This window comes from Sorex fumeus, unplaced genomic scaffold (assembly GCF_029834395.1).
Source record: "Sorex fumeus unplaced genomic scaffold, SorFum_2.1 ptg000045l, whole genome shotgun sequence".
In the NCBI taxonomy this organism is placed as follows: Eukaryota; Metazoa; Chordata; class Mammalia; order Eulipotyphla; family Soricidae; genus Sorex; species Sorex fumeus.
The window spans coordinates 9620221-9644068 of record NW_026606102.1 but is presented as its reverse complement, the minus strand read 5'-3'; positions in this window follow the sequence as shown (position 1 = coordinate 9644068).

The window sequence follows — 23848 nt, the reverse complement described above, 5'->3', positions numbered from 1 at the left end:
AGTAATTCGTGAGTGCAGAGGCAGGAGTAACCCCTGAGCATTGCCGGTGTGACCCAAAAAGAAAAAAGGGGGTGTCTACCTGAAAAATTGCAATAGGATGAACAAAACTGCTTCAAATACCTAAATGTTTAATACTAAAGGTATACAAAGTACCCCAGGAATGGGAAGTGAGGAATGTTAGGAAATACTTTCTACATCAAAAATCTTTCCAGCGAGGAAGAAACACAGAGTATACTTAAGACTCACCCCAACAAGGCTATGCTGAGCCTCTCTGCCAGTTGCTGCCTAGGCAACCTATAGCTCCAATGTATTCTGATCGTCATTCATCAGCCAGGCTTTGAGTCAATACAATTTCAGCTCACACTTGTAGGATGCCTGGCACTGGGGCACAAAGATGACACCCATCCAACCCTCTCCCTCCAAGAGCTCAAAATCCTAGAAAAAATGGCCCAACTTTGTAATTTTCAAAGCACTTATAGAATCCCTAAAACAATTCTTTGGATCATGTCTTATTATTTAATCGTTTCATCAAATTGATATTGGGGCCTTGGGGACCATGTGGTACCAGGGACTGAATCCAGGTGTATGTTCCATCACCTGATCAAGTTTTCTGGGCCCTTTTAGATACCTTTAAAGCAATCAATTAATTGATTTTATTTTTAATTCATTTTAAAATTAATTAACTGACATAGTTAATTTCACCCAGATTTGCATAGGTCTTACTCCTGGCTCTATGGTCAGGGATCACTTCTGGGGGTGTTCAGGAAACCATAGGCAGTGCCAGGGGTGGAACCTGGGTGGACTGCATGAAACGCAAGCACCTTAATGTTTGTACCATCATTCTGGTTGAAGAAGGAGAAAGAGGAGGAGGAGGAGGTAGGAGAAGAAGAAGAGGAGAAGGAAGAGGAAGAAGGAGAGAAAGAAGAACATTGAAGACCTAGAATAATGAAGTAAAGAGTAGCAGGGACAATACAAAAATTGTGACTTTACACCTTGAGTAGAGGCCTCCTCCTCTTATGCACTGGAGTCTTCCAGGAGAGAGGACATGCTTTGAACTCAGTTGTACTCCTGCACAATGTTTTCTCTCCTCTTATTTCTGTAGAGCCCAGTTCTGGTCTCTCCAGATTTCAGCATTTTTATCTGCATAGTTGAAGTTAATGTTCTCCTTTCTTCCCAAACACTAACAACGCTTGCATCTATCTATCCAGAGTGAGCATTGGGATGGACCTTGATACCTTGCATACACACCCTACCTCCTAAAGCTCAACTCTTAGTGGACATAGAACAGTCCCCTAGAAAGGGTGTTTCTCCCATCCGCCTTTTTTCCCCGGCAGCAAGGTGGCCGCCACCTCAGAGCTTATTGGAAAGCCAGGTATGAACCGGCAGTGAAGGGGCAACTGCAGTCTCATGGGAAGGGGGACGGTACCGGTTCGTCCTTCACGCCCTACTGAGGTCATGAGTTACCCCCCACAAGCGGCTCTCTGGCACAGCCATAGCTCCAGAGGCAAAAGGACTTAGTCCAGAGCCCAGCAGTTTGCGGAAGAAAAGTGAATGGACCATGCGTTATATTACAGCGCCATGCCTCTCTGGGAGGGAAAGGGTATTGCTCCCTTCTACCCTTTCCCCCCCCGGCAGCAAGGTGGCCACCACCTCAGAGCTTATAGGAAAGCCAGGTACAAGCCGGCAGTGGCGGGGCAACTGCAGTCTCATGGGAAGGGGGGCGGTACCGGCTCGTCCTTCATGCCCTACCAAGGTCACGAGTTACCCCCCACGAGTGGCTTTCTGGCACAGCCATAACACCAGACACACAGAAATCAATCTTGTAATTATCTGGCTCTTTGCAGAAATCCAAAATCGTGGCCGCGTGACATTATATGATTCTCATAACCAGGTATAGAAAACAAAATACTTCACAATGCCTTTTCAGCAATTCTAATTTGGGGGGGGGGGGAATTCTAAACAATAATGGTGCATCTTTTGTCGAAATAATGAATGTAATCAATGTAGAGAAGAGTTAAGTAGAAATCATCTGCCTCACAGGCATTTTGAGGGGTGGGAGGGGGGTATACTAGGGTTCTTGGTGGTGAAAAATGAGTACTGATGAAGGGAAAGGTGTTTGATCATTGTATGACTGAGACTTAAACCTGAAAGCTTAGTAACTTTTCCCACAGTGATTCAATAAATAAATATAAAAAGAAAAAAATAAATTAAAAAAATTAAGGTGGAGTTCATGCCCAATTCAATCAGCTAATCAGTGGCTGAATAAATAAACTCCTACAAAAAAAAGGTCCCCTAATTGTTTCAATATAATGTGATAAAAAGTGATGACAGAAGAAATACAGGATGCAGTTTCTGTGCCTAACAAGGAGGCTAAGCCCGCCTTGGGGAGCCAGAGAAGAATAACAGCTGAAAGGAGATGTGACGGACCTCTGGCCAGGCCCAGGAGGTGGGCTAGCAGGTTTTCTAACTGGCAACCAATTATCAAAGCCTGACAGAAGGAAAAGCATGCAGATTTGGCACGCCTCCCATTGCTTAAAGGTTGAGGGAAGGGGCAGGGAGAACAGAGAGGAAGTAGAAAGTTATTGTTCGAGAAGAACTGACGAGACAGAGAAGGCAGGACCTAGGGCAAACATTGAGACTTCACTCAGATAGTCATGGGGAAGCCTTGAAGGGCTTGTGAGCAAAAGACAAGACTATCAGGTGTGATTTTCAAGAAAATAATTCTGAGTACTCTCTTGAGAAAGAACTCAGACAAAGAGAGGGTATGTAGGGAGATCCACTTGAACGGAGACCTGACGATGACCCAGATGTCTAGATATGAGGCAGTATTACTCAGAACCTGAATAACCAGGCAGAGATAGTGAGGGAGAGAATCCATAAACATTGGCCTCAGGATTGCTTGTAGATTTCAAGACCTGTTTGCCACCTGAGTGGAAAGTCCCTGCCCCCCTCCCCCCACCCAGGGACATTGAATCACCATCAAAATTAGCTCGAATAATGCAGGTGTCCTTGGTCAACTCCCTACCATAAAGTCAGCCAGGAGGCTAAGAGCTTTAGATACACAGTGGTGTGGAAGAATGCAAACAGGGGTATTTGAAAATCACTTGTCACAGTGGTTTCCTTTTTTTTCTACAAACATAATTTTTGGATCCTCAGGAGCCATTCTAAACCCAGATTTTCAAAATTGATGCTCAGAACTTTATATCTGAAATTTCACTCTCTGAAATTGTGCACAGTGGCTGGAAACTCCAAAGCAGGTGACAGTTTTATTCTGGGATATGGCTTATAATGAATTTTTTAAAAGATTTTATTCCAAAAATAACAATTTCAATTAACCCGAACTGCCTTATGTTTAATGACTTATAGGTGCCCAAATCCTGTGGAAAAAACACAGTGACAAACACATATAAAACACTTATCTGAGAGTAAGATACACTTGCATTTGTAGATGAAGATACTACTTGAGTCAAAGGTATCTTGGGTGGGAGATGGGAGGGGCTTCAAATGGAACAAGCTTTAGATCAGATGATGATTCTAAATGAAAGGAACTCGACATGCCTGGACTTGAAGGAATCCATGGGATAGGGTCAGCCTATAGCACCTTAGTATTGGAAGGGTCCTGAGACCCACAGGTTCAAGGATTTCCAAATTATGTTCCAGAGTTCAGTGGGATTCAAAAATGTCCTCACAGATCAAGGGAGAGACTGAACCTTCAGAGTTTGGATTTTTTTTCAACCTATATAGCATGGTCTTTCCTTCAACGGCTTTACATATTGGGTTCGACCTAGAATTCTCATTAAAAGAAGAGCTGGAGGACGACATTGAAGCTAACAGTATTTTCAAAGATGTCACGCCACTGGCCAAGCAAGTGAAAACAGAGATAGACAAATAGGACTATCTTAAACTAAGAAGCTTCTGCAGCTCAAAATAAACAGTGATGAAAATACAAAGACAGCCCACCGAATGAGAAAGGATATTCACCCAATATCCATCCGAGAAGGGGTTGACATCAAGGATATACAAAGTACTGGTTGAATTCCACAAGAAGAAAACATCTAACCTCATCAAAAAATGGGGCGATGAAATTAACAAAAACTCTCATAAAAAAGAAATACAAATGGCAAAAAGGCACATGAAAAAATGCTCTACATCATTAATCATCAGGGAGATGCAGATCAAAACAACAATGAGATATCATCTCACACCACAGAGACTGGCCCACATCCAAAAGAACAAAAGCAACCAGTGTTGGCATGGATGTGGTGAGAAAGGGACCCTTCTTCACTGCTGGTGGGAATGCTGACTGGTTCAGCCCTTTTGGAAAACAGTATGGACGATTCTCCAAAAATTAGAAATTGAGCTCCATTTTACCCAGCAATACCACTCCTGGGAATATATCCCAGAGAGGCAAAAAAAGTATAGTAGAAGTGACATCTACACTTGTTTTTTCATTGCAGCACTGTTTACAATAGCCAGAATCTGGCAAAAACCTGAGTGCCCAAGAACAGATGACTGGTTAAAGAAACTTTGTTACATCTACACAATGGAGTACTATATAGCTGTTAGAAAAGATGAAGTCATGAGATTTACACACAAGTGATACTACATGGAAAGTATCATGCTAAGTGAAATAAGTCAAAAGGAGAGGGACAGATATAGAAAGACTGCATTCATCTGGGGAATATAAAGTAACAGAATAGGAGACTAACATCCAAGAATAGCAGAGATAAGTACAAGGAGGTTTACTCCATGACTTGGAGGCCAGCCACACATGCTAGGGGAAAAGGCAGCTCAGATAGAGAAGGGAGCACCAAATAAAGGGTGTTGGGAAGATCCTCCCAGGATGGGAGATGCATGCTGAAAGTAGACTATAGACCAAACATGATTGCCACTCAATGCCTCTGTTGTAAACCACAGCACCCAAATGGAGAGAGAGAACAAAAGGGAATGCCCTGCCACAGAGGCGTGGTGGGATGGGGGTAGGGGTGGAGAGGTGGGAAGGATACTGGGATCATTGGTGGTGGAGAATGGGCACTGGTGGAGGGATGGGTACTCGATCATTGTATAACCAAAACACAAGTACAAAAATTTGTAAGTCTACAACTGTACCTCATGGTTTTTCACTAATATAAATTTTTAAAAAAGAGCTCGAGAGTACAAAGAGAGCTATAATAAAAAGGGTTGCATAGCCTAATAGAGTAGACTACAAGTTTTCAGAGCATTTGTGTAGCCAGTGGGCACAGGATAAGCATGAAGGAGACAAACTTGAGTGATGTAGTCTCTACCTGCACCTGCAAAGTATATTTGGTTGCAAGAAACAGATACCCACTCCAGCTAATTCACAAGAGTAGTAGGTTGTCTCAGATTACTGAATGAAGTAACTCTGATGGATCAGAGAATTGACCCATCAGGAGATGTGTGCTGAAAGTAGATAATGGACCAAACATGATAACCTCTCAGTATCTGTATTGCAAACCATAATATCCAAAAGTAGAGAGAGAGTATTGGGAATAATGTCTGCCATGGAGGCAGGGGGAGGGTGGGAAAGGGGGGGTATACCGGGGATATTGGTGGTGGGGAACGTGCACTGGTGGAGGGATGGGTGTTTGATCATTGTAACCCAAACATGAAAGCTTGCAACTATCCCATGATGATTCAATAAAATTAAAAATAATAATAAAATAAAATAAATAAAAAGAATTGACCCACTAGATGGCAAATGAAGAAGAGTCAGAAAAGTCTCGGGATCAAAACTGAAAAAAATTCACAGACATACTTCTTAGAAGGGACTGAAAACAGATGATCCTGTTCTACTCTATGAGTCGCTCACCTCCAGAATCACAGTCACAGGAGTCTGGTTTTCTGTTTACACGATAGTCTCTTGGGCCCTAAATGTGGGCATACAGTAGGGCTTGTGAAAGAGCAGACTCCAGAAAGGATGGATTCTATTTCCAGGCAAAACACAGGGGTGGGGTGGGATAGGTCTCCAAAGGAACAGGGGGTGCTGTTGACTAAGAAAGGTGAAACTGATGCTGAACAATCTAAGAGAGAGTCTTTCCACTAGATTTAACATGGAAGGTTTCATTTCCAAGGAAATTTATATGTGTTATTTTACAACAGTCCCATGCCTGGTGCTTCTTCTGAATAGCGTCCTCCTCTCTAACCACAACCCCAATAAATACTAGACTATTATATGATGTTCATCTTTCCTGATCAACACTGATTTTTCCTTGGGTGAACCCTTGCCCATTTTAGGCCAATCAGGACTCTCTTTGGAGGTTTAAATTTTAAAATCCATCCTCAAGGATCTTTGGCAGACACTCCCTTTCACATGAAAGAAGCTAGTCACAGAGAATGAAGAGTCTCGCTTGACTTTACCCTTGAAGTTCAGTTCTTTAAAGCCAAATTGGGTAGCTGCCTTAATCACTGTGACATAACGCAGCCTCATATTTTCATTAACAAATTAGCAAAACAGGAATCATTTTCTTTGCCTTCAGTTAGTTTGGGGTGGGATCCGTATCCTTTGCGATCAAAGTTATCTTTACCAATTTAAGTGAGCAAGAAGTCAAACATCCAGCTACGTGTGCCAAATGCCATCAGATATAATCAAGTGATTGGAAAAGTGGGATTAATGTGCATAATTCTAACAGCTCTCAATTATCAAGCACTGAGCTTGAGTTCAGGGTGCTAAACCACTGGAACATTTGAACTGACTGATGTTTTATATTAGACAACAAGGACATACATCTCCACCCTCCCAGATCATAAATCAAGACCAGAGAAGTCAGGCAACACACATACACAGTCCATCAAGGAAAAGGTAAATACTGGATTAAAATCTGACTCTGCAGCCAGAAGCAGAAGAGAATCTTTCTTTCCCACAACCATAGAAGGGATATCCCCAAATTTATCCAGTAGTACAATCAAACTATATCTCTGATCCCTTAAAATACAAATTCTCATTTTGTAGGAGTGTTTGTTTCTGCTGAAACTAGACTGGGTGTTAATTATCACCTCATTATGGCCCATTATTATTTAGGATATTGCTGAGGAATGGAGTTTCCAAGTGCATTTCAGTCTTACCTCAACCCCTCAGGCCATGCTATTGCATTTCTCTCTGTGTGAAGTTTTTACAACTCTCCATGGTTCATTGTGAAAAGAATTTATAAGCCTGACAGGTTGGCCAGGGAAGGGCGCATCACATTTTTTCTGAGTTAGGGTCCTTTGGGGAGGGCTGGGTGTGGGGTAGAAGGCTGTTTCTGCAGCAGGCAGCATGTATTATCTGCAGTCTTCTCTGTAAGAGGACCCCTAGGGCGGAAGAAGCCATCATTTCTGCCAGACTGTGCATCTAGCTGTGTGATCTTAAGGAAGTTACTCTCCCTCTCTGGGCCATCATCTTGCCATGAATAAAACAAGAATGCTGTTCTAGATCAATTCTCTCACCAAACCTTCTCCATAAACTGCTGACACAGAACAAGCTGTTCTATTAAAATATATATATATATATTTTTTTAAGAGTTCTGGGATCAAACAGACTTAGAAAAGCTGCATTTATTTCAGATTCATTTTAATGACTAGCAAGTTTCCCAGAGCCTAGAATACATTGTTCACCACCATTCTGCAACACAGATGGAGACTTGCTGGATTTTGCTGTTTTTCATCAAGAAAGAATTTGATTTTTTTCCCTCAAGAAGAACTCTTGGAACACAGGTTGGGGGATACTGGAACAGAAGATGACGTGATGCCACCCCTGCCCCTCCCCAAAACATGCTTCCCTTGCATCATAGGAAGGAAGCACTGACCAACGTCTCACCATCTGTTCTCAGCACAGCCCCATATTTCCACGGGCATCTTGGATCTTCTCTCCTCTTCTGCTATGGTCACCCTAACTCAAGCCCATTCTTCTCTCCCCATCTCTCTATTCATGAACTCATCCATTCATCTCTCTGTCACTGTCTCTCTGTCTTTGTCTCTGTCTCTCTCTTCCTGCTCCCTCTTCACAGCTGATCTCCTGATTTCCTGATAATTCTTTCTCCACAAAGCAATCATAGATCTTTATTTTTTATTTATTTATATTTTAAATTTTATTGAATCACCATGAGATAGTTACAATCTTTCATGTTTGGGTTACAATCACAAAATGATCAAACACCCATCCTTCTACCAGTGCACATTCCCCACCACCAATATCCCTGGTATAACCCCCTTTCCCACCTTCCCTCTGCTTCCATGGCAGACATTATTCCCCATAATCTCTTTCTACTTTGGGGCATTATAGTTCGCAGTACAGACACTGAGAGGTTATCATGTTTGATCTTTTATCTACTTTCTGCACACATCTCCCATCTCGACTGATTCCTCCAGCCATAATTTTCTTAGTGATCTCTTCTCTATTCCAGCTGCCTTCTCCCCTTTGCTCATGAGGCAGGCTCCCAGCTATGGAGGCAGTCATAGATCTTTAGGAGAAAAAACCAAGTCCTTGATGGCTTCAGCTACCATAGTACTGGCCTTATTATGGCCTGAAAGCTCTGACACAAGTCTGCACCATCCAATGCACAGAGCTTCCCATGTCACTTGTACCCTCTCTTCCTGCTCCAGTCACAGTGCGAAGTATCCGTGTTCTCCTCTGTTTAGCACATACTTCACTGTACCCTAAAATCATTTACCCCCCCTCAGGATATCTCAGCATAAACATTCCCTCCTTTGGGAGACTTCCTCTCTCCTCTCCACCTGACATATTCACTTCTTACCCAGTGACTTTCACTCATACAATGTTTTTCCTCATAAACGTTCTGACTTATCACCTTCCCCTTCTCTGTAGCAAGAAGAATTATGTAAGAGCAAGACTCTTGTCTGTCCTTCTCCCAGTCATATCTCAAGCATCTGTGCATGCACTCATCCTTGAAAGCAGAGACTATGCTTTATCATCTTCTAAGTCCCAGTAAGTAAACACAAACCTTTCTGAAATGATCTTCTATTAGGCGAAATGCAATAGACAATAGGCACCTCACTCTAGAACTGCAAAAAAAGATTAAATGGAATTTTGAATATGTTCCTAGAATAATTCCCTCATGTATAGAGGATGGTTTCATTCAAATATTGTCCCTCATGGTATTCACAGGTCCTAATTCAGGGCCTATCACATACTTGGGTATCAATAATAATACTTAGGTGTTATTATTATCTGCTGGATAATAAATGAATGAATAATAATTTTTCTTAAAATGACCTAACTTGTCAGATAGATGAAGCACAAACATTTTCCTGAAGTCTGCAAAAATTCCCTCCAAGTCAGGTGATCTCTAAATCTGATATCTCAAATAGAAGCTTCTAGAAGGTTGTGGAATATTTAACCTGAAACTCTGAAGAAATACAGGGAGAACCCACTCCTTTGGGTTGTATTCCCATTTAAACATAAACAAGGACTGATTTCTGGTAAAAAAAAAAACAATCACCAGGCTGGGCATACAAGAAAAGTAAGACGTGTGTGTCTTCTGTCCTCCACTCACAGTCCGAGAGAGAAACAGACTAGAATACACTTCCCCACAGAGCTGGAAAGAGCTGTAACAGTGGACAGAAGAATTAGAATTCAATAAGGAGATGAGGGAGGGTAGGAAGCTAGTCAGAAACACCAGCAGCTAAATTGGTAGTAGGTACACAGGAGAGGGATGATGTCAAGGGCTGTGCTATGGGCAGAGTGATTAGTGCCCAAGTGTTGCTGTACACCCTGACTTTCCATGGGACAGGCTAGACAATGACCAGACCTGCACCATCGGCCTTTAGCACACTTCTGACTCTGAGGAGTCCTCTCTGTTTTGCCTGAATCACCCACCCTGTGATCAGGAGAAGGCCTGTTGTCAAAGGCTGTGTCTGGATCAGCAAAAACTTCTGTGTAATGAGTGAGTGTGAGTGAGTATGTGTTTGTGCACTGGAGTCCCTGAGGGGTTCTTGTAAATGAAGAGCTCACTTCCATGACCCTCATGTGGTAATTAATATACTCCCTAAGCAGGCTGTGCTGCCGGAAGAAAGATAAGCAGCACTCCAATGGGGCAGATGGAATGCCAGGAAATCTGAGCAGTCCTTGGAAAGTATGGAAGGTCCTTGAAGCATGGGGAGCATCTTCAGATAAGAAGGCTGTGCAAAGCAGGAGTTTTTGTATACAGCCTCTTTCACAATCATTGTTTAACTGAATTACCCAAGCTTTATGATTGTTCAAGATGGCAATATTTAGGTAGAATAAGAAAGGTGCCCCAAAACTGAAAGACATCAATTGAAATTGCATGTCATAACTCAGAGTAGAAACACAGAAAAGTGCTATAGAGTCTAAAGCAGCAGAAGTGGGGGTCCAATCCATTAGGGCAGGAAGAAGAATTATCTGGTCTAGAACAGAAAAGTGCTGGCAGTACCAATTTAGACAGGAGAGAGAGAGACAGAGAGAGAGACACAGAGAGACACAGAGAGAAAATCAGAGGTGAAAATTTTCTGGTATTGTAATCTCAGTGCCAGGACAATACTGATGTGGAGATGACTCTAGATCAAGGGTCATAAAACTACAGCCCACAGGCCAAGTCTGTCCTCCAGCTGCTTCCATATAAATTTCTATGGGAAATAGTCACATCCACTCATTTATATATATTCAATGACTGCTTATGTACAATGATAGCACAGTACATGCAAGAAAGATCATAACATCTGGGGCTGGGGAAATTTTGCAGTGGGTAAGGTATCTGTCTTGCACACAGCCAACCTGGGTTTAATTCTCCTGAGCTCCACTAGACATGATCCTTGAGCAGACAGTCTGTAAGCCCTAAGCCCCCTGAGTGTGACCTATAAACAAAATGGAAGGAAGGAAAGAAGGAAGGAAGGAAGGAAGGAAGGAAGGAAGGAAGGAAGGAAGGAACAGAGAGAGAGAGAAAGAAAGAAAGAAAGAAAGAAGAAAGGAAGGAAAAGAAAAGAAAGAAATAGATTAGAAGAAAGGGTAGAAGGAATGGAGAAAGAAATAAAAAAATCATTACATCACAAAAAAATTAAAAATAACTAAGGGTTGTAAAGATAGTATAGTGGGTAAGATACTTGTGTTGTACAAGCCCGACCTGGGTTCAATCCCTGAACCCTGTCAGGAGTGATCCTGCCCACATATCCAGGAATAGTCCTGAGTAGGAGTGGATGTCCGCCCCCACCAAAAAAAATAAATAAATAAAAACATTAAAATAAATAGTGACCCTTGATGACTCTTATGCTATATAGCAGCAGACACTCTTAGCACTCACTCATTATCCATTCTTAACGCTCTTCCCCCTGGTCACACTCAACAGTAGACATAGCTAATATTTGATCTGCGAATATTGTTACAACTGTGTCAACAGTTCATAGTTAGCATCCACTGTGATTGGTCTACATCTGTGCCCTGCTAATTATTGCTTTTTAGACCCAAACCATCAGTGGAGGTTAAAAAGGTAAATACTCAGTATCCCAGTAGCCCTAAATTCCAGGATTTACCTAGATGACATTTCTAAACAATTAAAAGGAAGTAGAAGTCAAGCAAGAATTTTTCTTTTACTTTTCTTCTCTACTTCTTTTTGGACAGTGATATTAATGCCTGGCGCCAAGGCATCTTGCAAACAAGAGGCAGCAAGATAGAAAGAACATAAGTCCTTCGGGGCATATTCAAACAACTGGCCAGTGCTAACAACAGCCTGTATCTTCTTTCTAGAGAAGCAAACTAAAATTCTATTTTCTTAAGACACTATTAGTTGGGAGCCATGATTTGGTAGTACACAGATTCCCAATAGATACAGTGGGCAAGGGCCTTAAGTATTTCAGGTTCCATTAGCCAAGGTCATCCCTATGGCTTGACATCAAGCTCTTCTAATACACATTAGACTCATCTAACTCCTCTGATGCGCATCAGTGCTCACCATATAACTTTTGATTAAAAACTGCCTGATGAAGGAGCTGCTGTGATTGGAGACAGCAATTCTAGTCCTATTTCTGTCACCGATTGACCCCGAGTCCCTAAACAACCCTCCACTTCTCTCTCAATATTTTATTTCTTCATCTGTAAAATAAGAAAGCTAGATTTATCTCTACTTTTGCCTCCTGTTCTCTCAGTCTATAATTCCATTCTTTAACTCCAAAATTGCCTGACTTTAAATAAAACTGCAAATGAGCATTAAATAAAGTTATGAGCTTCCTGGTGGTGAGGTGGGGGCACATGATGACATCATTCTCATTGCTGAGTTAGAGAGAAAAACAGAAGCTTTGAAGAAGATTCTCTTAGAATAACTGCCTTTGCTGGTGCAATTTTCAAACTATAAGACTCAAAACGTATAAAGAAGACAAAGGAGCAACAAAAGGCTAATGTTTTCACCTACAGACTTCCAAGCCCTCCCCTTCCCTCCCCCCCCCCCCCCCCGGTTAAGCCCTTAAGAATGGATCAACGCTAGCAGACTCTTTGGTTTCCTCAAAACTGTTCAGTCCATCTATCAATAGATATTACATGCATATTACAACATTCTTCTTTTTTCCACTAACACAAGAATGACGACTACCATTTAATAAGCAACATCAATTATGGATGCACAGCCGGTATGACTTCTTGTCTCTCCCAAGGCACAGAAGCTTCCCTTCCTACTAGAAGAAAGACTCTGTTTGCACTAGGTAAGTAACTTGTGTCTTCCACGTGCTTTATCATTAACAGTGTTTTAATCTACTTTGCTCTTGGCCTTCACCATAATAATATGAATGTGACAATCAGAACAACTACCATCACAATGCAAATGAAGAAAATGAGGTTCAAAAGCTTAAGCGACTTTCCATGCTTGGCTCAGGACTAACATCAACATCTCTGCCATTAGAATCTGTGCATGGAGGAGCTGCAGCTGCCCCAGCACCTCTGCTCAGCCCAGGTGTTGCTCTCGTCTCATTCCAGGCAAACACCCCCTTCTTGAGAGTGAAGCGATGCCTCATTGTGTGAGTCTCAGGCAGTAGCTCCACTCCATTTCTGTTTCGACCGCTGTCAAACAGAATCAATGAAGCTTCAACAGATGATCTCAAATATAGAGTCCTGACAGCAGGTTCGATGCTTTACAATAGCCTACTTATGGCTGATTTGAAAAAATTAAGACCAGAAATGGGAAAATGGAACAAAGTGGAAGTAAAAGATATGAATTGAGTCTTGATCTGCAGAATCAATAAAGAATAACTACACTCACTGTGGGTCTCGATGTCTGAGCCCAGTCCCACCGACAGAGATGTTCTTGTTCTTGGAGGCCAGGCAGCCCACTCAGACCCTCCTATTTATTCATTCACTCACTCATTCAGCAATACAGGAATATTCTACAAAACATTCAGCTTAAGAGGAAGCAATCAGGAGGGAAAGTTCAAAAGATCTTTCTGTGCCTCAGTTTTCCCATTTTCAACAATAATCATCCTAATGGGCTGGAATGATAGCACAGTGGATAGGACACTTGCCTTGCATGTGACTGACCCAGGTTTGATTCCTCTGTCCTTCTCAGAGAGCCTGGCAAGCTACCGAGAGTATGCCACCTGCACGGCAGAGCCTGGCTAGCTCCTCATGGCGTATTTAATATGCCAAAAACAGTAACAAGTCTTACAATGGAGACATTACTGGTGCCCACTCGAGCAAGTTGATGAACAATAGGAGGACAGTGCTACAGACTCCTAATAAGGAATATGGAGGAGACAACTTCATGCCAGAGACTACTGTCTGCATATCTAATCTGCCTAATAATGAATCGAGAAGGTATTCCTTTATCTCCTTCATACAGATTATAAAGCTTAGGTGCCAAGAGGCCTAAATTACCTACCTCTGAAATGTTAGCTTTACAAGTACTGCTCTGGAATCCATGTTCTTAATGCTGACCCTACACAGCCTGCAGATTGAGACAGAGCTTCCCACTCTCATGGAAATGTGTGCCCTCCAGCCTGGCAGGCACATGCAGCAAGACCAATCTGCAACCATGAGCTACGTGTGGCGATCAAGTATTTGTAGTCCACCCAAAGAACACGTTGTATTTCATTTTATTTGCCTGAATTTAGTCCATTTAAATGCAAATATTTATGTGTAGGAACTAGCCAGAGAATGCTCAGCACAGCTCTTAAGAGCAAAGTGCGATGGTAAAACAACATTCATCACAGGCTATGAGGCTTATGTCTACTAAGTGTTTGCAAACTCTTCAGTTTACTCCTTGGCGCGTGGCACAGATAATCTATGGGTGCTAGCCTTTCAGCCATTAAAGGCAACAAACAAACATTTATCTGCAATCTCATCATGTAAATGATAAAATCAGAAAAGTCTCCAAACCTGATTTTGCATGATTGTGTGTGGACTCCTCTGTGCATCAAATCTTAGCTGATTTGAACTAATTGGGTGGCATAAACTGCCCTGAATGGGCAGAGGACCCCACCCTCCAGTTGTTAGGCGTTTGAATGAAGAAACCAGGGTGCATTTGACGATGAGTGCTGCCCCAAGCTTTGCATCAGATGTTACCCATGGAATTTGTGACTTCTCTCTCTGAAACAGTCTGAGCTCCTGACACCCAGGTGGATGGTGTCAGGGAGGGGATGAAGAACTTGTATTATTTGCATTTTCAAACAAGGCACACTGTGAGGGACAGAGCACAGATAATATGGCCTGGATGCCTGAGAGGTTGCTGTGGTGAAAAAAAGACAGTCATTTCTCAGTAGGCTAGAGCAGAGGTGCCTCTGGACTGGACATAAGTAGGAAGGCTGGCCAGCATGCATTTTCTATGTCACCATTTTTCCTGGGGCAGCCACATTTCTGGCCACTAAACTATAAATCTTTCCTGCAAATTGATTGAAAGAATCCTGAAGAGAGAGGGATTGGATTGTTTATTTTGTGTGTTAGTTATCACAGACATTCTCCTGGCACTCCGAGCTAGTGATGCCAGCTACTGCTCCCATTTACAGTGCTAGCCTGTGGCCCCTTATCTTCTTATCTTCTTCCTTCCCACTATGAACCACCATCCAGAGTGTCATCATTTCAGAAAGGCAGAACAAGCTTCTCTCTCTCTCTCTCTCTCTCTCTCTCTCTCTCTCTCTCTCTCTCTCTCTCTCTCTCTCACACACACACACACACACACACAAGTGCCAGAACTGAAAATGAACCTTCATGGTCTAATCCTTTAAAATTGGGTATTTTCTGGGCCAAAGAGATAGTACAAAGATTAGGGCTCTTGCCTTGCATTTTTCTGGCCTAAGTTCCATCTCTAGCAGCCCATATGGTCCCCTAATCTAGCCAGCAGTGATCCCTGAGCACAGAGCCAATATTCAACCAACCAAAAAAAAAAAAAAGATAGAATTGACTATTTTGTCCTGGTAGAGATCTCAACTGGAATGACCATGCAGAAAAGGAGAATTTGTGTGATTTGAGATAGAGCATTTAGACTCTTCACCATAAGGAGCTCATTTGTAATAGTCACTCCACAGATTCGTGCAGCAATAAATACTGCACTGTGAAGTGTCCCAGCAAAATGCACCAGGCACCATGAAAAAGTCACAGGGGATTCCAGGCTGATGCTCAGTGCCTCCTCTCAGTATGCCCCCTCATTTTATACAAATGCAGCCCCTGTCTTGATTAGAGTGGAAAATGATAAGCATGGGTTTGGAGTATGAAAACCTACACCCCCATAAATCCTAGTTTCCATATCTCTACAAATGGCAATAAGAGTTCTTTCTCAGGGTTACTCCTTAATGGAATCAAAGAGGCACTGGCCAACATATCTCAAGAGACCCACAGATTCTGGCCCCTGAGATTGTGTCTCTCTCTTTGCCCACCCTGCTAACAAGTCAACCACATTAAAAAGACCATGACATTTTCCTTTCAACTTCAGCTGCCTAATAATTCCTAACTAAGAATGATGGAACTCAATACTGAAATCAATAAAGAAGAGCCACATGGCCCTTCTTAATCAAAATGTAAAAGGACGATGCTATCCCCTGCAGCTAGATAGATGTGGGGTGGGAGAGAGCATCAGTGCGAGAAGGAGCCATAGGAGAGGGGGCTTTTCCTGTTACCTTCGATGGAGAAGCAGGAGCCAGGCAGTGTTGGCCTCCGTCTTTAATGATAGGATATAATTCCAATTTCACAACTTAATTATGGCTGGATGAAAAGGACAGCATGAAAAACTAGGTGTAGGGGAGGGAGTTTCGTCTCGTTAGGTTCACTGACACCTCATTAGGGACTCGGAGAAACATTCTGCTTCCAGGCAGTTTTGCTACTCTCTCAATTTTTTTCCACGTTTATCTGGCTCCATTTATTTGACTTGACACAAGCAGGAGAATGGGATCTTTGATTTTTTTTTTTTAGCTCATCAGCTATCCCGTTTAGCTCCCCACTTCGCGCTGCAAGGTTCCTTGTCGGGTTATGATCATCAACGCCATCAGATCAGAGCTGCCAGAGTCATTTTCCCAAAAAACAAGAGCTGAATCATGTCACACACCTGCTGCAAGCCTTGAATGGCTCTTCATTGCCTATGGGACATCATGCTATCACAACAGCATGGCGCTCAGGTGCTCTCCTTTTCCAGAAGCCATTTCTATCTCCTTCCAAAATATCTGTTCTTGTTGTTGTGACAGTTACCCCAAATGCCACAGATAGTATGATGTTCAGGAAGCTTCCATCTCCCTTCTCAATGCCTCCTACCTAGAAAATAAACATTCACTTCTAGAGATTCAATTTGAATTAAAACTCTTTTTCCATCAAAGTATGCTTGATTCCCAACTGGAAAACACACCTTCCTTCCTTGGCATGGCCAATACCGGGACTTATAGGTACCAGGACTTCTCTAGATAAACAATGGTCTATATCTGTCTGCCTCAAACTGAGATAGTGCCCTGCTAAGTTTTTTTGATGCTGTAACACATGATTAAGGTTTGTTCCAATGATTTTTTAGATGTCAGAAACTTTTTTCAAGATACCAAACTTGGCAAAAAAAAAAAAGCTCTTCAAAATAAACTAAAATGTTATAGTTTTCTCCTAAGAATACCATCCTCACTCCCTTCCTTGACCTTTTGAAGAGAAAAAGGTAGGTAGAGTTAAAGTTAACTCATGTTTTTTGGGATGTGAATACAGGAAATTATTCATATCCCTGAATTCTCATCTGTCTATAGCCTATACAAGGTGAGGGAAGGGGGAAACAAAAGATTGGTAAGTTTTACTCTGGAACATCAAGTCAAGTAAAGCAATGGCACATGCCTGGGAGTGTATTCAAGAAAGGAAGTGAAGGACCTACACACATGAAACTAGCAGACAGTACTAAAAGTAATTTAAGAAAAAAAATGAAAATGCTCCCATGTTCATGGATTGAAAGAATAAAGATTATTAAAATGTCCTACAGCATTATAGAGACTCAACATATTCTCCATCAAAATCTCAATTGCATTTTTTCAAGGAAATAGGACAAAGTTCAGAAATATATATGGAGTCATTAAAAAATCCAAAAGGCAATTCTGGAAAAAATTGAAAAAAACTAGATAAGAGATATGATAAGCAACACATGGAAGACAAAGGAATGTAGTCAATCACATTCTGAGGGCTGGGGCTCTTTCACATGAGATTGAAATACATTCTTTTCATCCCACCATCACTATCACCAACAGAAGAAAAATCCTGATGATTCTTGAGAAGCAAAGCGCATTTCTTAGTCTTCTTAGTCCTATGCATACTTATTTGGAAACCGAAATGCAATTATTTGGATATTCTCCACAACTTCCAATTAAACAAAATGTGGACCTGAATTGATGCAACATGAAAAGGGAATGCAAAGTTAGAAGGGATGAGTTTTATTTCCTGCAAGTTGCTAGTCATTGCAAAATGTTAGAATGGTCTTTGGCAAGTATTTTTAGCCTACATTTCTAAAATGTAAAGCAAAGGACTTTCAATCTTTAGGGAAATCCCCCACAGCATTTCTAAAAATATGGGTCAAATGAAAGGATACATTGAGACCAGTGCACTGTCTACTGCGCTAAAAAGACAACACCTTGAGACCCTATACACAGACATGTGCTTTGTAAATCATTAAGCATTATATCCATGGGAATTGTTACTTAGTTACTGATACTAGGAATTAGCTAAGAGTAAAGTTCAGTATTGCATTTGGATCCTTTGTCATAAAAGAGTCAGTATTACATTATGGCAGAGAGGAAGGATTTTTTGGAAGCTGGCATCCCAATGTTCAAGAATTGACCCCCAGGAGTCAAGAGATACTAGAGGGGTTAAAGCTCCTGTCTTGCACAGGCTGGCTCTGGTTCTATCCCTGGCATCACATATGGACCTCCAAGCACCACCAAGGTTGATCCTTGAGCACTGCCAACTCTGGTCCAAAACTGCACACATACAAAAAGAATCAGTTTTATCATATACTGACTAAGTAGTTACTTTGAGTAAGTCATGTTAATTCTCTGAGCTTCATATTCTTATATCTAAAACGGAGAAATAATTTAATTTTGGGGGTGAGTCCTTAACAGTAAATATATTTCTATAAGATAGACACATAAAAACCACTAATTGAGAGAGAGACAGAAAGGAGAGAAAGGGAGAGGGAAAGAGAGAGTGTAGAAAATTGTTTGCCACAGATGCAGGAGGCTTGGATGGGGGGGTTCTGTGATGGTAGGGAAATTGGGGATGTTGGTGGTGGAAAATGTACACTAGTGAAGGAATGAGTGTTGGAACATTGTATAACTGAAACCCAATCAGAAACAACTGTATAACTATGTGTCTCATGTTATTAAATTTTAAAAAAAATCACTAATCAGAGAAAATTAGCTTATATATTATACCAGATATAACATAGGCATTCCAATGAGAATACCACCAACACAGGCATAAGTTTCATTAAGAAGTTGTTTTTTAAGGCTACATATGAGCTTTCTAGGAATAGCAGGTGAAGATTGAAGATTTCAGGAAAAAAAAGAACAGCAAGAGCAGTGGTTGACAGAGTGAGAACATCTTGAAATCTGTTCATTCTGCTTCTTTACATATAAAATGAGAATCAAAATGTCTGCCTTTCTCCCATTTTTCTGAAGTATTTCATATTCTTAAGTGAATGAGCTCATGTCTTCATAACACAATTCACTTGGAGACAGAAAGAAATATACACATCCAACATGGCTATGATTTCTCTTTAAAACAAACCTCTGATCCGTAACCACAAGGTTATCACCATGACATCATTGAAGCCCACAGAGAAAGGGCTCCATCAGGATGGAAAAATGCCCATCTTTTTTCCACTGTCATGAGTTATATGATCCCACAGGAATTGTGTCTCATGACCCCTCAGATCTGTGGGAAATTATACTAAAAAAAATCCAGGATTGGGGTATTCCCCTTATCAAAATAGTTTAGTTCTTAGTATACAAAGAGTTTGCAAATCCAGGAAAGAATGGAATAGATAACAGGGCACAAACACAAAATTGCCCAGGAAAGAATAGTATAAATAGTTAGAGGTGTTTTAGGTGCTGGTTGGTTATGTGAAATACCCCAGTCTCTACTCATCATGTACCTACTGTATGCTCATATATTTACTAACTGTTCATTTCTTCTTTTAGGGGAGGGAAAGGGGTATGGGTTGGGCAACACTAAGAGGTTTGCAAAGCTTCCTCCTGGCTCTGTGCTCATGAATCACTCCTAGTGGGTCTTTATTTGGGGTAAACCCAGGTCAGCTTCCTGTAAGGCAATTGCCCTACTCCCTGGACTGTCACTCTTTAACTCTCCTTAATATCAGCTCATGTGTTGAGAGAGCTGGTGAGGAGTGATATTGTACTGAATAAATGGCCAGACTGTGAGACCACTTATGGCTGCCCAGGCAACCTAAAACTTGGACAGTCCATGTATGTTTCTTAGTCTCCTGATGTGTCAGTCTCATTCTCTGAGACCGAGCTCTGCTGGATAGAGGCTAGAAGTTCCCATCCAATTGACATTAGACACAGATTCTTCCCAGGACCTGTCTTTATGAATCTGTGCTGTCTCTGAGTATATCTGAAAAAAAAAACATAGTCACAGACAGAATGATAAACTACAACAAACTTGTTCAAGCAAAAGAAATTGGGGAGGCACCCAGGACAGAAGGGAGGTACTAAATGTGTTAAAAGAAAGGTATTGGGGAAAATGATTCTTTTTACTTTAGCAAAATGAAAACACTTTTCTTGGAAGAGCTCTCAGTTTTGAGGCAGCCTTGGAATTGACCCTTTAGAGAAATTATTGTCCTCCCACCAACCCCCACTTACTAGCTGTGTGACCTCAGGCAAGAGACTTAGCTTATCTGGTCCTCAAATTTCTCATCTGGAACTTGAGGAAATTTGACTTAATTGGTGGTCACAACTTATCTGAGACCCCATCCTAAGTACATGGATGGGGAGCATGGAAGGAGTGACAAATTCATAAGATGGGGGTGGAGGACAGGGAGTTGGCAGTCAGACATGGGAGGGGAAGCTGAAGGCTGACATCCACTTTGGCTATACGCTGTGAGCACTATGTGTCCACGTGCTTCCTTTACCATCATAGCAGTCTTAAAAGTTGTGGCAGAGGACAACTCCTGCCACTTTATGTCTGGAATCAGTTAAGATCCACATGACATCCTGACTGCTAATGAAGTGATAGGGAAATATTTCAGTCCGCAGCAAGAGTCAGTCTTCCTGCAACTTTCCTTCCCTGACTTGGACAGAGTGATCTTCTCCATGAGGCAGGGGAAGAGCAGTGGGTCTAGTTAGCAGCTGGCTGCAGAGTGAACTCTCAACTGAGTTGCACTCCTTCACTCATATTGCTGACAGCTAAAACTCTTCTGTTCCCCAGAAGGCATGCTGGAGCATGTGGAAAGAGATCCGAGTTTTCTGTTCTCCCGGGTCATTCATCTGGTCTAGGAGTGACAATGATTTCCTTTGTGGAAAGGTGGGTCCACCTGCAGGTTAATGATCTCTCCAAAACCGCATCATTACAAAGTTCTAACAAACTGCCCAAAGTAAACCAGTAATTAAGGAACAGGGTCCCCTGATTCTACTAATTTTCTTTCTCTTCCCATGTACTACAGGAATCCAAGTGCAAACACACACATACATAAACACATAGCAATACAGTGTCATGAGTATCATACAAATGGCAGAAATGCCATGCACTATTTTTAAATATGTAGTGCAAACATTTAGGTTTTCATAGTGACTTGTCATCACAGCATCTCAGCTACTGTGAATATGCATCTGTATATAAATGTATGACTGGGTGTCTATATAAATGTGTACATGTATATGTATTGCATATGTCTTTGTCTGTATTTATGTATCTGTGTCTGTGTATTTCTGGGGCTTCATATTGTAGCCCTGTAGCAACAAGCTTTGCTATGCACATAAACATTGAAGGCAATAAAATGGTGGCAGCAAGTAGTATGTTGCATCTTATATTACTGCATATAATACACAAAAGACCTGATGTGTACAGATGAACTCACAGAGAAATGGGCAGTTACAGACTCAACAACAAGCATTCTACATATTGACTTTAAAATAACATTCTGAAGTTGGAGAGAGAGTTCAACAAGCTGAGAAAATGCTTTGCCTATAGAAGGGCCAGGTTGGATATCAGCACTGCATGGTCTACTAAGCACAACAACAGCAACCCTCCCCAACAAGTGCAGAGCTAGGTGTAGCCCCTTAACACTGTCTGGTGTCTCTGAAATACTAAGACCAAATCATTCTTTCTACAATATACAACTCCCCTTCTGGCACCCTTAAATATACTTTTCAAAATAATCTAGATCCTCTTTCAATAGTGGTTTAGAGATAGAATGGATAGTGTTAAAGAGATGGTGAGCTGTGTCCATGTCTATGATTTACCAGATGTTTCTTCTGAATAAAACTGAGATCATTGCTTTTTTGAGTTGTTTATTTTTTATTAATGTTGGATAATTTTGGATAAATTATCAGGCAATGATCTAAATATTGATCACTTGACATCCCGTTATTCATCGATTTACTGAGTGGACACCAGTAACATCTCCATTCATCCTTGTCGCGTGCTAGTATAGCGCAGTGGTTTCTGCTCATTCTAGCAACAGGAAGAGCCTAAAACCTATCTTCAGGGTCTTGACAACAAAGTCTGACCATCTCGTAGGTGGGTGGCCACACAGTCTTTTGATGTCTTGTGGAATCCAGTCAGTAACGGCTCTAGTCCAGCGGTCATCTCTAAATCTCATTATGTGTCCAGCCAATCTGATTTTCTTTTTTTTTTTCCCCTTTATTTTATTTTATTTTTTTTAAAGTTGTAGATTTACAATTTTTTGTGCTTTGGTTTCAATTATACAATGATCAGATACCCATCCCTCCACCAGTGCCCATTTTCCACCACCATGGATAATATCCCTACCACCCCCATCCCCCCCTCCCCCCTGTCTCTGTGGCAGGGCAATCCCCTGTGTTCTCTCTCTCCTTTTGGGTGTTGTGGTCTGCAAAAGAGGCATTGAGTGGCAAACATGTTCAGTCCATAGTCTACTTTCGACATGCATCTCCCCTCCTGGGAGGATCCTCCAAACATACTTTATTTGGTGCTCCCTTCTCGTCTTGGCAAATGAGACGGCATCCCTGATTCTTGACCTTTGATGGAGGTTGGAACTCCGGATTCTTTCTCTCATTTGAGTGAAACATGATACCCCAAGCATAGCTCTTTTGATTCCTCTTTGGGAGACCCGAATAGAGTCCTCCTCCTTTTTTCGTAGGGCCCAGGTCTCTGAGGCATATGTTAATCCAGGGAGAACAGTGGAATCAAAGAGATGTGCCCAGAGCCAGAGGTTCTTCATCCTCTTAGCTATTTCTTCAATGCTCATGAAGGCGTTCCAAGCCGCTCTCTTCCTCCTGTGCAACTCAGGTGCCAGGTCATTCATCGTGTTGATTTCTAGACCTAGGTACACGTAACTGTTGCATTCCGAGATGGTCGTTCCATTGAGAGTGAATGGAACGTCAGGAACAAGACTGTTTCTCATGAACATTGTCTTTGTGAGATTCAGCTGTAATCCGACCTTTCCACACTCACGGTCAAAGTCAGCCAGCATTTGTGCCGCTTGGCTGATGTTTGGTGTTATTAGAACAATGTCATCAGTGAAGAGGAGGTGGTGTAGTTGTCAACTGTCTATCTTCACTCCCATTCCTTCCGATTCCAGTCATTGCATGACGTTCCCGATGGTGGCACTGAAGAGTTTCGGTGAAATGGTATCACTCACAAAGCAGTGCAGAGAAGCTATAAAGGAAGACCTCAAAGAGAGAAGAGCAGCAGTGCCGGTAGATGCGGCAGAAGCTGGGAAAAGCATTTGCAACAACTGCCTGTTTTTCACCAACTACAAGATGAAGATGACTGCCCTCTGACGTCCTGATGGATCTATCACATCTTCCAGAGGGGCAATGGAGAAGATTATCCATGACTTCTACTCAGATCTCTTTGACAGCCATGTCCATCTGCCCACATACCAAATTTCATAGGATAGATATGTCGTTCCCAATGTTCACCCTTCCGAAATCCGACATGCCATTTCCTTAGTAAAGAAACAAACAGCACCTGGCCCAGACAAGGTCAGACCTGAACACCTGAAGAACCTGCCATCAGTACTCATCAATGCACTGGCTCGGCTCTTCACATGCTACCTGTCTGAATGCAAGGTTCCGTCCCAATGGAAAACCAGCAGGACTGTACTACTGTTCAAGAAGGGAGACTATCACCCAATCTTCCTATTGTCTGTCATCTACAAGTTGTTCACTCGAGTCATCCTGAATAGGATTGGTAGAACACTAGATGAAGGATAACTATGCGAGCAAGCCAGGTTCAACA